Genomic DNA, 15,107 nt, shown 5'->3' with positions numbered 1-15,107 from the left:
AAAGGCTGATATATAGAGCCAACATGATACTAAGTGGGGAAAAATTAAAAACATTTCCTTTAAGATCAAGAACAAAGCAAGGGTACTATGATGGCTAGTTTTATGTTAACTTGACACACTCTAGAGTTATTTTGGAAGTGGGAACCTCAATTGAGAAAATGTCCCCACTAGACTGACCCATGGAAAAGCTGTGGTGCATTTTCATGATTGATGATTGATGTGGGAGGGCCTGACTCACCGTGGGCAGTGCCACCTTTAGACTGTCGGTTCTGGAAAAAAAAAGCAGGTTGAGCAAGTCTGTAAGCAGCGTTCTTCCATGGCTTCCTTATTAGTGCTTGCCTCAAGTTCCTGCTCTGACTTCCTTTCATGTGGAATTGTAAATGAAATCAAGTCTTTCACCCCAAGTTGTTTTGGTCATGGTATTTTACTGCAGCAATAGAAACGGAGACAGGTGTTCACTTTCAGCTGTGTTATTCAGTTGGTTCATTTTTTATTGAACTACACATTTTCCCCCACTCCCTTTCCTTCCCCTCCTCTCCCCTTATACTGTCTCTACTAGTCACTATACTTCCAATTTACTCAGGAGATCTTGTCTTTTTCTCCTTCCTAGGCAGATCCATGTATGTCTCCCTTTGGGTCCTCTTTGTTATCTAGGGTCTTTGGGGTTGTGGATTGTAACCTGGTTACCCTTTGAATTACATCTAATATCCACTTAGGAGTGAGTACAAACTGTGTTTGTCTTTCTGTGTTTGGGTTACCTCAGTATGCTTTTTTATAGTTCTGTCCATTTGTCTGCAAATTTTAAGGTGTCATTTTTTTCTCCATTGTATAAATGTACCACATTTTCCTTATCCATTCTTTGGTAGAGGGACATCTAAGTTGTTTCCAGGTTCTGGCTATTATAAATAATGTTGTTATTAATATAGTTGAGCAAAAAGTTGCCATGTACATAATTGTGCAAGTGTCCTTGTGATATGGTTGAACATCCTTTGGGTATACGCACAAAAGTTGTATGGCTGGATCTTGAAGTAGATTGATTCCCAGTTTCCTAGAAATCACCATACTGATTTCCACAGCAGCTGTACAAGTTCCCACTCCCACCAGCAATGGAGGAATGTTTCTCTTACTCCACATCCTATCTAGCATAAGCTGTCGTCAGTGTTTTTGTCCATTCTGACAGGAATAAGATGGTATCTCAGAGTTGTTTTGGTTTGCATTTCTCTGATGGCTAAAGATGTTGAGCACTTCCTTAAATGGTTTGAGATTCCTCTGTTGAGAGTTCTCTGTTTAGATCTGTATCCCATTTTTATTGGATTATTTGGTCTTTTGATATCTAGTTTAAGTTCTTCGTATATTTTGGAGATCAGCCCTCTGGGGTTGGTGAAGATCTTTTCCCATTCTGTAGGCTGTCGTTTTGTCTTATTGACAGTGTCCTTTGCCTTACATAAGCTTTTTGGTTTCAGGAGGTCCCATTTATTAATTGTTGCTCTCAGAGTCTGTGCTACTAGAATTATATTTAGGAAGTGGTCTCCTGTGCCAATGTGTTCAAGGCTACTTCCCAGTTTCTCTTCTATCAGGTTGAGTGTGGTTGGTTTTATGTTGAGGTCTTTGATCCATTTCAACTTGAGTTTTGTGCATGGTGAGAGATGTGGCTCTATTTAGTATTCTTCTGCATGTCAACATCCAGTTATGCCAGCACCATTTGTTGAAGATGTTTTCTTTTTTCCATTTTATAATTTTAGGTCTTTGTCAAAATTCAGGTGTTTATAAGGTGTGTGGATTGATATCAGGGTTTTCTATTTGATTCCATTGGTCCACCTGCCTGTTTTTATGCTAATACAAAGCTGTTTTCATACTATAGCTCTGTAGTAGAGCTTGAAGTCAGGGATGGTGATGCCTCCAGAAGTTCCTTTATTGTACAGGAATTTTTTTGTTTTTCTATATGAAGTTGAGTATTTTTCTTTCAAGATCTGTGAAGAATTGGGCTGGGATTTTGATGGGGATTGCATTGAATCTGTAGACTGCTTTTGGTAAGATTGCCATTTTTACTATGTTAATCCCACCTATCAAGGGGATCGTCCCATTTACTGATATCTTCTTCAATTTCTTTCTTCAAAGACTTAAAGGTCTTATCGTGCAAGTCTTTCACTTGTTTGTTTAGCGTTACCCCAAGATAGTTTGTTGTTTTAGGCTATTTGTAAAGGATGATGTTTCTCTGATTTCTTTCTCAGTCCATTTATATAGGAGGTCTACTGATTTTTTTTAGTTTATCTTGTCTCCTACTACGTAACTGGAGGTGTTTATCCATTGTAGGAGTTCCCTGATAGAATTTTTTTATTTTTTTATTTTTAGATAGCTTGTTTTACAAGTCAATCCCACTTCCCTCTCCCTCCCCTCCTCCCACACCCCCATTCCCCCCATCCTCCCACCCTATTACCAATTCCTTCCACATAGGGGATATCTAGAGTCTATCATTTCACTCAGGGTAGGGTCCAGGCACTTCCCTAAGAGTCCAGGCAGAGAGAGCAACCCTCTTTGTGTTATGGACACACGATGTCTGTTAGTATTCGAGGGATAAACACTGATCCACTGTTCAGGGCCCCATAGGTAGCCCAGGCCTCCTCATTGACTCTCACATTCAGGGGGTCTGGATTGGTCCCATGCTGGCCGACCAGCTGTCAGTCTGGGGTCCAAGAGCTCTCCCCTATTCAGATCAGCTGTCTCTGCTGGTTTTGCCAGCCCATTCTTTACCAATTTGCTCATCACTCCTCTCTCTCTGTTGCTGGATTCCTTGGGTTCTGTTCAGTATTTAACTGTGGGTGTTTGCCTCTGCTTCCATCAGTCACTGGATGAAGGCTCCAGGATGGTTATAGACATCAAGTTCACTATCAGGAATGGTCATTCGAGGTGGTCTCTACACTATTGCTTAGCTTGCCAATTGGTTGTCATCCCTTTAGATCACTAGAGGTCACAATGGTGCCTGATCTGTCTTCTAACCTATGATTCCCTCTTCCCCCTATCCTACCCCCCCCCCCAGTCAACCTTCCTGTTCCTCCACGACCTACTCTCTCTTCCACTTCTCCCCCTCTCTATTTCCCAGCTCCCACTCCCCCCACCCCATCTGTTCAGAGGATCTTGCCTCATTTCTCTTCTCTTGGGTACCATGCATATCTTTTAGGTTCTTTCCTGTTTCCCAGACTCTCTAGAAATTTTTTTCGGGTTAGTTATGTATACTATCATATCTTCAGCAAATAGCGAGTGCTTGACTTCTTCTTTTCCAATTTGTATCCACTTGATCTCCTTTTTTGTGTTATTTCTCTAGCTAGAACTTCAAGTACTATACTGAATAGACATGGAGAGAGTGGACAGCCTTGTCTTGTTCCCAATTTCAGTGGGATTGATTTGAGTTTTTCTCCATTTAATTTGATGTTGAACGTTGGCTTGCTCTATATTGTCTTTATTATGTTTAGGAATATCCCTTGTATCCCTGATCTCTCCAAGACCTTTAACATGAAGGGGTGTTGGATTTTGTCGAAGGCTTTTTCAGCATCTAATGAGATAAATCATGTGGTTTTTCTTTTTCAGTTTGTGGATTACATTGACGGATTTTCATATGTTGAACCATGCCTGCATCTCTGGGATGTAGCATACTTGGTCATGTGAATGATTTTTCTGATGCATGTTTAGATTCAGTTTGCCAGTATTTTATTGTGTATTTTTGCATCAATGTTCACAAGGGAGATTTGTCCGTAATTCCCTTTCTTAGTTTTGTCTTTGTGTGGTTTGGGTATCAGGGTAACTGTAGCCTCATAAAAAGAGTTTGGTAATGTTCCCTCTGTTTCTATTGTGTGGAACAATCTGAGGATTATTGGTATTAGTTCTTATTTGGAATTCTGGTAAACTCTGTGCTGAAACCATCTGGTCCTGGCAGTTTATATTTGGGAGACTTTTGATGACTGCTTCTATTTCCTTAGTGATTATAGGTCTATTTAATTTGTTTATCTGAGCTTGATTTAATTTTGGTTTGTGGTACTTAACCAGAAAATTGTTCACTTCCTTTAAGTTTTCCAATTTTGGGAAGTACAGGTTTATGAAGTGTGACCTGATGATTCTGTGGACTTCCTCAGTGTCTGTTGTTATGTCCCCCTTTTCAGTTCTGAGTTTGTTAATTTGCATATTCTCTCTCTGCCTTTTGGTTAGTTTGGATAAAGGTTTGTCTATTTTATTGGTTTTCTCAAAGAACCAAGTCTTTGTCTCATTTGATTCTCTGTATTGTTTTCTTTGTTTCTACTTTGTTGATTTCAGCTCTCAAGTTGATTACTTCTTGCTGGCTACTCCTCCTGAGTGGGTTTGTTTCTTTTTGTTTTAGAGCTTTCAGTTGTTCTGTTAATTTGCTAGTGCGGAATTATTCCAGTTTCTTTATATAGGCATTAAGTTCTATGAACTTTCCTCTTAGCACTGTTTTCATTGCGTTCCATTAAGTTTGGGTGTGTTTTGCTGTCAGTTTCATTGAATTTGAGGAAGTCTTTAATTTTTTTATTTGTTCCTTGACACATGTTGATTTAGTTGAGCATTGTTCAATTTCCATGAGCTTGTGGACTTTATGCAATTACTGTTGTTGTTGAATCCTAACTTTAAGCCAATATGATCTGATAAGACACAGGGGATTATTCCATTTTTTGTATCTGTTGAGATTTGCTTTGTAACTGAGTATGTGGTTAATTTTAGAGAAGGTTCCATGATGTGTTGAGAAGAAGGTGTATTCTTTTGTGTTTGGGTGAAATGCACTATAGTTGTCTGTTAAGTCCATTTGAGTCATAACATCTGTTTGTTCCTTTATTTCTCTGTTTAACTTCTGTATGGCAGACCTGTCTAATGGTGAGAGTGGGGTGTTGAAGTCTCCCACTATTAGTGTGTGGGGCTTGATATGTGATTTAAGCTTTAGTAATGTTTCTTTTACAAATGATGGTGACCTTGTATTTGGGGCATAGATGTTCAGAATTGAGACTTAATCTTGATGGATTTTTCCTATGATAAATATGAAATGCCCTTCTTTGTCTCTTTTGACTAATTTTAGTTTGAAGTCCATTTTGTTAGATATTAGTATAGCTACACCAGCTTGTTTCTTAGGATCATTTGATTGGACAATAATTTCCCAATCCTTTACTCTAAAGTAATGTCTATCCCTGTAATTGAGGTGTGTTTCATGTATGCAGCAGAAGGATGGATTCTGTTTTCGTGTCCAATCTGTTAGCCTTTTTATAGGCAAATTGAGGTCATTGGTATTAAGGGATATCAATGACTAGTGACTGCTAGTTCCTGTTGTTTTTGGTTTTGTTGTTGTTGTTGGTATTGTGTGTGCATTTCTCTTGTTGGGAGTTTCTGGTGTGAGATTATCTATTGCCCATGTTTTTGTGGGTGTAGCTAACTTCCTTGGGTTGCAGAATTGTGGCTAGGTGTTGTTTATATCTGATTTTGTCGTGGGATATCTTGTTTTCTCCATCTATGGTGATGTAAATCTTTGCTGGATATAGTAGTCTGGGCTGGCATCCATGGTCTCTTAGTGTTTGTACAATGTTTGTCCAGGACCTTCTGGCTGTCATTGTTTCCATTGAGAAGTTGGGTATAATTCTTATATGTCTGCTTTATATGTTACTTGGCCTTTTTCCTTTGTAGCTCTTAATATTCTTTCTTTATTCTGTATGTTTGGTGTTTTGATTATTATGTGCTGAGGGAACTTTTTTGTTCAGTGTTTTTGGTGTTCTGTAAGCTTCTTTTACTTTCATAGGTATGTCCTTCTTTAGGTTGGGAACATTTTCTTTTATGATTTTGTTGAATATGTTTTCTGTGCCTTTAAGGTGAACTTCTTCTCCTTCTTCAATCTCTATTATTCTTAGGTTTGGTCTTTTCAAGGTGTCCCAGATTTCCTGGATACTTTGTATTAAGAATTTGTTGCATGTAACATTTTCTTTGGCTGATGAATCTATTTCCTCTATCGTATCTTCAATGCCTGAAATTCTCTCTTCCATTTCTTGTATTCTGTTGTTTATGCTTGCATTTGTGGTTCCTGATTGTTTACCCAGATTTTGATTTCCAGAATTCACTTAGTTTGTGTTTTCTTTATTGCCTTTATTTTAGATTTCAAGTCTTGAACCATTTCTTTCACCTGTTTGATTGCTTTTTCTTGGCTTCCTTTAAGAGCTTTGTTGATTTCTTCCAATTTTTTGTTTGTCTTTTCCCCCATTTCTTATAGTTTTGGTTGTGAGCCTAGTCTTTAATGGCTGAGCCATCTCTCCAGCCCATTTTTTCCTCCATTTCTTTAAGAGAATTTTTCATTTCCTCTTTAAAGGCCTCAGTCTTCTTCATAAGGTTATTTCTAAGGTTGTTTTCTTCTGTTTCATCTATGTTGGAAGTTCATGTCTTGCTGTTGTAGAACCATTAGTTTTCAGTGGTGCTGTATTGCTCTTTATATTGTTGAGTGTATTCTTACCATGTTGTCTATCCATCTCTTCCTCCAATTGGATCAGGTGGAGCCTGTGTGCCAGGGAAGTCCCTCTTCCTCCAATTGCTGTATTTGGTGACTGTTGAATGCTCCTTCAGGTATAGGCAGGGCAAAGCCTTCAGGGATTACTCCTCCAGGATTAGATGAGCTCAAGTCTCAGATGGTCGCTCCTCTAGCTGCAGGTGGGGCTGAGACTGAGGTTCTGGTGGTCAGATAATTTCTGGAGGCTGTGGCCCTCCCTGATGCTGACGCCTCTCCTGCCCACAGCACTGCTGATGCTTCTCCCCTCAATATGGTTCTTGAAGTTTAATGTAGAGTTATAAGATAAGAGTAGAAAATACAAGGAATTAAATCAAGAAAGTAGAACTAAACAGACCCATAACAACCAATGAGACTGAACCATTAAGTGAAGTCATCTTAGTGTTGTTTTAAAAAGTAGTGCATGTGCCAGAGAGATGCCATCATGTGACAGAGCTTTTTTATTGGGGAAAGGGAATAGGGAATGGGGGAGGGGAGAGAATGGCCTCTGGGAACAGGAGCAGCCAGAGAGAAGAGAGAGAGAGAGAGAGAGAGAGAGAGAGAGAGAGAGAGAGAGAGAGAGAGAGAGAGAGAGAGAGAGAGGAGGAGGACAGAGGGAGGGAGAGGGAGAGAGATGGGAAATGGAGAGAGAGAGATGGGAGGTGGGCAAGACCCACCATTTATAAGGGAATGTAGCGAATGTGCACAGGAGGTACTCTCCTTTTTGTTTTTTTCCTCAATATATGTTTTCATTTAAATTAGAAATGTGAATGTTTCACATGTCAGTCCCAGCTCCCTCTCCCACCCCTCCTCCCTTGGCCCTCCACCAGCCCACCAGCCCCCCACCCCATCCCCACATCATTCCCCAGGGAGAGTGAGGCCCTCCTTGGGGGGGGATCTCTAAAGTCTGTCATTTCATCCAGGGCAGGACCTAGGCCCTTTCCCGTGTGTCCAGGCTGAGAGAGCATCCCTCTATTTGGAATGGGCTCCCAAAGCTCACTCATAAACCATGGTAAACACTGATCTACTACCCAAGGCCCCAGTGATTTCTGTGGCCTGCACAGGAGGTACTCTTAGTGGCTGTAGTTGAGGACTTTTCCTGTTAAGGACCCCAAGGGCAGGCCGGTATAGATGCCCAAATGTTAACACTTAGGATTCAATGATTCATTGCTGAATGATACCAAACTTTCATTAAAACCCAACACTGTATCTCTCAAACTTTCCCACAAAACAGAAATGGAATGAACACTAAAAAACTAATTTTTTATTGAACTATACATTCCCCCTCTCCCCTTCCATTCTACCCCTTGCCACCAACACTCCCAATTTACTCAGGAGGTACAAAACTCATTTTACAAAGCCTATATTACCCTGATACCAAAAATGGGATAAAGACACTACAACAACAATTTATGGACCATTTCCTTGCTGAGCATAGATTCAAAAAAACTTCAAACATAAGATTGTATGCATGTAAATTCAATCTCAATGAAGCTGTCACACACACACACACACACACACACACAATCAAAACAGGGATTGGTGATGTAACTTGGTGCTAGAGTGATTGTCCAGTGGCCCCAAGACCCTAGGTTTAACCTGACTACATTTGGGTTATCTGCAAAGTAGCATGTAGTTTCCAGCACCCTGGACAGACAGTTACAATTGCTTGTAATGCCAGATCCAAGGGATCTGATGCCAATCTTCTGGTGTCTGTGGATATCCACAAATAACTTGTATGTACATAGCAATATACATATACACAGAAAAATAAAAATCTTTTTAAAAATTAGCTAAAATAAGAGGTTAAGTGTAGGCATGGTGGTGCATAATTTTAATTCCAGTAATTGGAAGGCAGAGGCAGGCTTAAATCCTGTGCATTTATAGTCAACCTAATCTACATAGTGAATTTCAGGCCAACCAGGGTGACATAGTGAGACACTATCTCAACAAACAAAACAAAACACCCCCAGAACACACACAAAAGCAAACAACAGAAGAGCAAGTTTCTTCAAGGGTTCTAAGTCAAATAAAACAATGCTTGGTGGTACATGCCTGCAATCACAGTACTTAGGGGGCTGATAGGGGTAGTTCAGTTGTTGTGGAATATTACTTTAACCATGTAAAGATGTGTTACATTTGTTTATGTTGCATTTGTTTAATTATGTAAAGATGTGTTGCATTTGTTTTGCCCGTCCCACCTAAGGCACCTGATTGGTCTAATAAAAAGATGAACAGTCAATAGCTAGGCAGAGAAAGGATAGGTAGGGCTGACAGGCAGAGAGAATAAGTAGTAGGAGGAATCTAGGTTGAAGAGAGAAGAGAGAGAATGAGGGAGAAAAGGAGGGAGACACCAGGTCCTAGCCAGATAGCAGCTAAACAGACATACATAGAGTAGGACATACAGAATGAAACAAAGGCAAAAAGCCCTGAGGCAAAAACGTAGACGAAGAAAAACAGATTAATATAAGTTATAAGATCAAGTAGGACAAGCATGAGATTAAGGCCGAGCATTCATAATTTGTAAGTCTCCATGTCATGATTTGGGAGCTGGTTGGTGGCCCAAAAGAAGCTGGCTATATTCAGTGACAAAGATTATATATAGGGCATTGACTAAAAAATTATGAGCGAAAGATGGATCTAAACATTTTATATATTGTCCAGATACTTATTTGAATATAAAAGCAACTGGCAGACGAGCTGCCAAAAAAACTGCTCAAGGATGGAATCTAGCCAAAGAAGAAAGATTTAAAAGAACTCCACAATGGAAACGTCTGGAGGAAAGGACTATAGATAGAATCGTAGTCAAGTTAAACACAAGCCAAGATCAAACCATATGGACAACATGTTTCAAAACAGAACACACATATAAACTGAGGAAGATAATAGTCTCCTTTATTTTAGAGACAAGAGGGATGTGAGACTTCCTTTGTCCCTGCTTCTTCCTGCTGACTTGGCTGTCTTTCTTTTTGGTCTTAAGATAGGTTACAATGTACTGTTTTTTAGGAGCAAGCAACTCCAAAATCCTAGTGGTTCAGTAGTACCAATCCTACTTCTGCATCTCATGTGTCTAACAGATTTTCCAGGGTTTCATTCCAGTTCTGTTGGAATCCAGCCTGACAGAGGGGGAGCTTTTACAGCCATCATCACAGGGATACCTGGTCCTCACTGATTGAAAGTCAAGGGATTTGAGGTCAGACCGGCACACAGATTGCTGGAGGGCTCACACTGATAACAAGAGCTTTGCTCTTTCAAAAAACTTGTCACTTTCCAGACAAATTGCAGTGTCTTAACTGCAAGGTGGCAAGAAAGCATTATCTTCCAATGTTTCTGGTAGATACAGAAGTCTAGATGTGACTGGGCTCTAGAAGGTTCTACTGTGCCAGTTCCTGGTATCACTCTATCTTTACTTCCTGGATGGGAAGCTCATCATGAAAGTGCCAAAGGTCAAGAATTGTTGGGCTCTTGTCCTCTAAAGATGCTGAAAAGACCCACAGTGTTCCAGGGCACTAAGTCAGCAGCATAGAGTCAGTGGGGGTGAGCTTTGGAGTCTTGTGTGTATTGCAGGAAGCCTTGTTCTCAAAGGACCTAGAAAGACAGAGTGCCTTTAAAAATAATTTTTTAATCGATTCTTTGAAAATTTCATATAAAATATTTTGATTATATTTACCCTCAATTCCTTCTACCCACCCTAGTGTCATTGTCATGTGCTCTCTCTCTCTCTCTCTCTCTCTCTCTCTCTCTCTCTCTCTCTCTCTCTCTGTCTGTCTTTCTCTCTCTCTTCTTCCCTCCCTCTCCATTGAATTCAGTTTGTTTTGGTTGACTAATTCTGAGGACAGGACCCACTATTTTAGTGTGATTAATACATCTGAAATCACTTCATTGAAGAAAATTGACTTTCCCTCTCCCAGCAACCATAAAATTCCAATAGCTACTCATCTAGGGGAGGGTCTTTGTACCCACCTGCCCTTCTCCATGCTGAGATTTTTGGAAAGCCACAATGTTTTTCCATTGTTCTCCATGTCTACCTATAGATGTCTACTTTGGTTTCTGTTCATGCGCAGCTGGCTTCATTGATGTGGGCCTGTGGAAGCAGAACATCAGGAAAGGGGCTATATGGTATAGTGAAGCAACCCACAAAATGACAGACAGGAGGGAGAATGGAAGGGAGGAAGGAGTTTGTTAGGTTTGGTTTGCCATACTAAAGAGCCAGACCTTTTCTGATCCATGGCACACATGGAGCAGTCAGAGGACAACTTGAGGGAGCTGGTTTCCTTCTCCTACTATGTTAGTCCTATGGATGGAACTCAGGTCATTAGACTTGGCAGCAGGAGCCTTTAGCTGCTGAACTATGTCACTGGTCCAGGTATACCCTTTTATTCTACTTTAGAGTGTGTGTGTTTTTAAGTCAATATAAACTTACTTATTAAATAAGTGACTACGGCTGTAATTTGGGTCTCTCATGCCCCTTGAAGGCCTACATGTTAAAGATTTGGTCCCCACCTGGAGTGTCATTTGGAGGTATTGAGACCCTCGGAGGTGGGGCCAAGGAAGTGAGATAAGGTCCTTGGGAGTGTGTCCTGGAAAGTGCTGTTGGGATGAGCCTATGTCTCCTTTTCCATCTTTGCCACCATGAGGTGAGCATCTCTACTGTGTCCTCTGCTATGATGGCCTGTCTCACTGAAGACCCGGAAGCAACACAAATAGTACTGTACTTTTTAGGACCTCTGAAGCTGTGAGGCCAAATAAACTTTTCTGTCTTCAAGTTGCTTATTTCACCTACATAAATTTTGGGTTTTCTTGAGATACAGTTTTGCTTTATAGCCCAGGCTGGCTTGGAACTTGTGATTCTCCTACTTCAGTCTCCTGAGTGTTGGGATCATGCACCACCACTATCAACTCTTTTTGGGAGGATAGGGTCTCACCATGTAGCTTATGCTAGTCTAGAGCTCATTATGTAGCTCAGGCTGCCATTTGAAGTTGTCACAGTCTTCCTGCTTCCGGCCCCTCAATTGCTTGCAGTGTGAGCCTCTACAACTGTTTTTCTTTTCTTCTTCTTTTTTAAACAGTGCTTTGTCATGTTAGCCAGGCTGGTTTTCTGTGTTCAAATAGTCCTTAAGTCTCAGGTTCCTGAGTAGCTTGGGATAATAGGCACATGCATGCCACCATGCCTGGCAACAATCTCAGGTATTTAACTGAGCTATACATGGTTACACAAGATAGAAGGCTTCTAATATTTTGGCTTTTACAAAACTGAGGAATTAATTCAGTTCATAAATCATTAAAATAGTTGTTTGATGGGATTTTACAATGTAGTATGTGCTAACCTCAAAAGATCTTCCTGCCTTTACCTCCTAGTACTGAGATTACTGGCATGTGCCACCATGCCTGGCTATTGTCAACCCTTTAAAGGTGTTCTTTCTTCAAGTGTTCCTAACCAGCATGCAGCAAAGACAAATGACAAAGGTAACATGGTTGACAGGGAAACTATAGTTTTAGGCCCTAGTGACTGATTGCCTAGGAAGGTGAAGGGAAGAAGTTATCTCTTTTAGGAGAAAGACAGCCTCATATTAAGGCAGAGATTCCTGAAAATCCAAGAAGTAACTCGTGAATTTCTATATAAGCAGGGAGAAGAGGGATAGGAAATAACATAACACAGGTTGGTTGCCTTGTTTTCTCAGTAGCAAATTGGGGAGTGAGGCTTGGTAGAGCAATCCCAACAATAGCACTTATTTCATGGTACTGGAATAATGGTTCATCTTTACTGTCAACTTGACTCAACTTGGAATCACCTAGGAGACACACCTCTGAACACGTCTGTGAGGATATTTCCAGACAGGTTTAATTGCAATGGAAAGACCTATCCTAAGTGTTTGCTACAAGCCCAGGTTGAATGAAAGTGGGGAAAGGGGCAGGAAAGCCTGATGAGCACCACATTAATCTTTTCCTGATCTCTGGTATGTCCAAATGTGAGGAGTCCTAGCTATGTGCTCCTGCCACTATGACATCAGCCATTCCTTCTCTTCCTTGATGGACTGTACACTCTAAACTGTAAGCCAAGCTAAATCTTTTCTTCCTTAAGTTACTTTTGTCAAGTATTTTTGCCACAGTAATACAAAAGTAACAAATACAGATCCTCATATATGCCAGGTGAATATTGTACCACTAAGCTACACACCCCACCCCAGGCCCTGAGTTTATTCTTGCTCCTCCAATAAACTTCTACTTAGGTGTTCTTTAGACAGTTCAATACAAACTTGTCTTGACTTAGAAAGCATTTTTTCAAGTCTATGGGTGTCTCTCTCCTCCAGGACAGGTACATGCTTTTGGAGGGCAGAGCCTGGGTTCTGTCTTCACACACTGGAACTAAGCTAAGATCACAGTGTGAAGACTGTGTCTTATTTTTACAGAAGCCACAGTGAAGGCTACTCTTGCCAGAGGAATGAGTTAATAGCAGATGCAAAGGAGGCCTGGGTGAGGCTGAGCACTGCTGTGCTTTGTACCTGGATGTTTGTTCATACACATATGGACACATGCCCAGACCTTTCTCCTGTCTGCTGGGGAACTACCTCCATTTCACACATTCTTTACATGCCTCCCCCATCAGCTTCAATTTAGATCACCTTCAGACTCAGGGAGCAGAGTACTGCATGGGGCCCGGGAAGATAATGCTTGCATTTGTGAGTGCATGCGTCTGTGTGTGTGTGTGTGTGTGTGTGTGTGTGTGTGTGTTTGTGTGTTTGTGTGTTTGTGTGTGTCTGTGTGTGCTGATGAGGATGGGACTCAGGTCCTCACATGTGCTAGGCAGGTTCTACTAAGCCCTGTTTTTTGTTTTTAGATAGGATTTTTCACTTGTGCAAAACTCTATGGAGGCTGCCTGGGAAGTCATCATTATCTTGCTTTCTAGATGAGCAAACTTGGGCTTCAAAAAAGGAAAAGGCAAATGTAGAGTCTTGGACTGTTCATTTCTGGCTCAGAGATTTGCCATTGCCTGGCATGGCTAAGCCAAGAATCACTTTCTAGGAGGTACTGGTTTCTAGGCCAGGTAGGCAGCCAGCAGTTTAGGGAGATGTTGTTGGGTGGCTGAGCTAGGATTCTGTTTGCTTTGCTTAGGAAACAGAGGGGCAGTCAGAGAGCAGAGGCCTATGAACTGCCATGAGAAGGGAAGGAGGGACTTTGTATAGCAGCCCAGGAATTCCAGGCAGGAATGAGAACCTTTCCACCTGCTGCTGTCCAAAGTGCCTAACGCCGTCATGGAATTTGTGTGCAGACAGCTAGATTGGACTTTGGAAACAGAGGATGAAAAACGAGTTTCCTTCTCTCCGTTCACAGAGGCCAGCCAAGAGCCAGATTCAGAGCTGGAGCCAGGCCTCAGATCATAAAGTGAGCAACAGAACCAGTCAGTTATCGGTTTCAAGTCCGACCGCCTTCACTTATAAGGACTTTGGAACTTGGGGAGGCTCCCCTGTGCTCTATAAACCAGCAGAAAGTTAGACTCATGGTTGTCAAGACCCCAGATGGAGCAGCAGACTCACACAAAAGTGGAGTGGGAGGCTAGAAACGCTGCTCAGAATCTAGTTAGAAAATTGGTTACTCTACTCCTTCCATTATGTCTAAGAACTCTCTCATTAAGGCCTGATGTATGGTATGGAGGTGGTATTGGATTAGCAATAACAAGACACTAGGTATCCTAGAATTGGAGACTGTGAACTTTAAGAGATACAACTTCCCCAGGACCTGGGGCCAGTCCATAACTTACTTCCATAAGAGTGCTGTGATTTGTATTTTTGTTATTTGTAATTTATGCTGGGGCCTAACTGGTATTGTCATGGTATTTAGAAGTGCTCCTTTGAGAGGTGTATGGGTCCTAAGGACTCTATTGCCATGAGTAGGCAGATGTTCATATTGTAGAAGTAAGCTTGTATCATGAGTGGGTTTGATGCCTCTTGCTCTCTCTTGTGGTGATATCTTGCTTGAAATAATAAAGTTTGTTTGGGTGTCAGAGAATGGAGTTTGCCACTAACTAACCATTGAGGTCTGTAGGTCTATACAGACAGTTAGGAAGTGAGGTAACTGGGCAGAAAACAAGATGTAAGTGGGAAGAAACAGGAAATGGCTTTCTTGTCTGCTGAGATGCTTAGAAGGTAAGTTGTGCTGTGGCTTGCTCATTCAAGCATAATATCACCGCACACACTCATACACCTTCTCTGCCCTTTGTAGAGTGATTCTACAAAAGCCCCTCACCAGATCCTGTCCCTCAATCTTGGATTCCCCTCCCTCCAATACCATGAGCTAGTATATTTCTTTCTCCATTATTTTGGTCTTGGAAGTAGTTTTATGGGTACCTCCATAAACATTGTTTATTTTAAATATGATCATTCTTTCAGAAAATTTTAAACATATTTTGACCATATTCACTTGCATTCATCCACCCTAAATCTTCCCAGATTTACCTCTCCCTCCCTCCCTCACAACTTTGTGTCCTCCTTTTTATAACCCACTGACTCTAGTATGTACTGCATATGTTTTCATTGGTGTGGGGTCATCCACTGCAGAATGATAACTTACAAGGGGCCACACAGTTAAA

Source organism: Mesocricetus auratus, unplaced genomic scaffold (assembly GCF_017639785.1).
Source record: "Mesocricetus auratus isolate SY011 unplaced genomic scaffold, BCM_Maur_2.0 Super-Scaffold_100003, whole genome shotgun sequence".
NCBI classification, from domain to species: Eukaryota; Metazoa; Chordata; class Mammalia; order Rodentia; family Cricetidae; genus Mesocricetus; species Mesocricetus auratus.
This window is presented reverse-complemented; position numbering follows the sequence as displayed.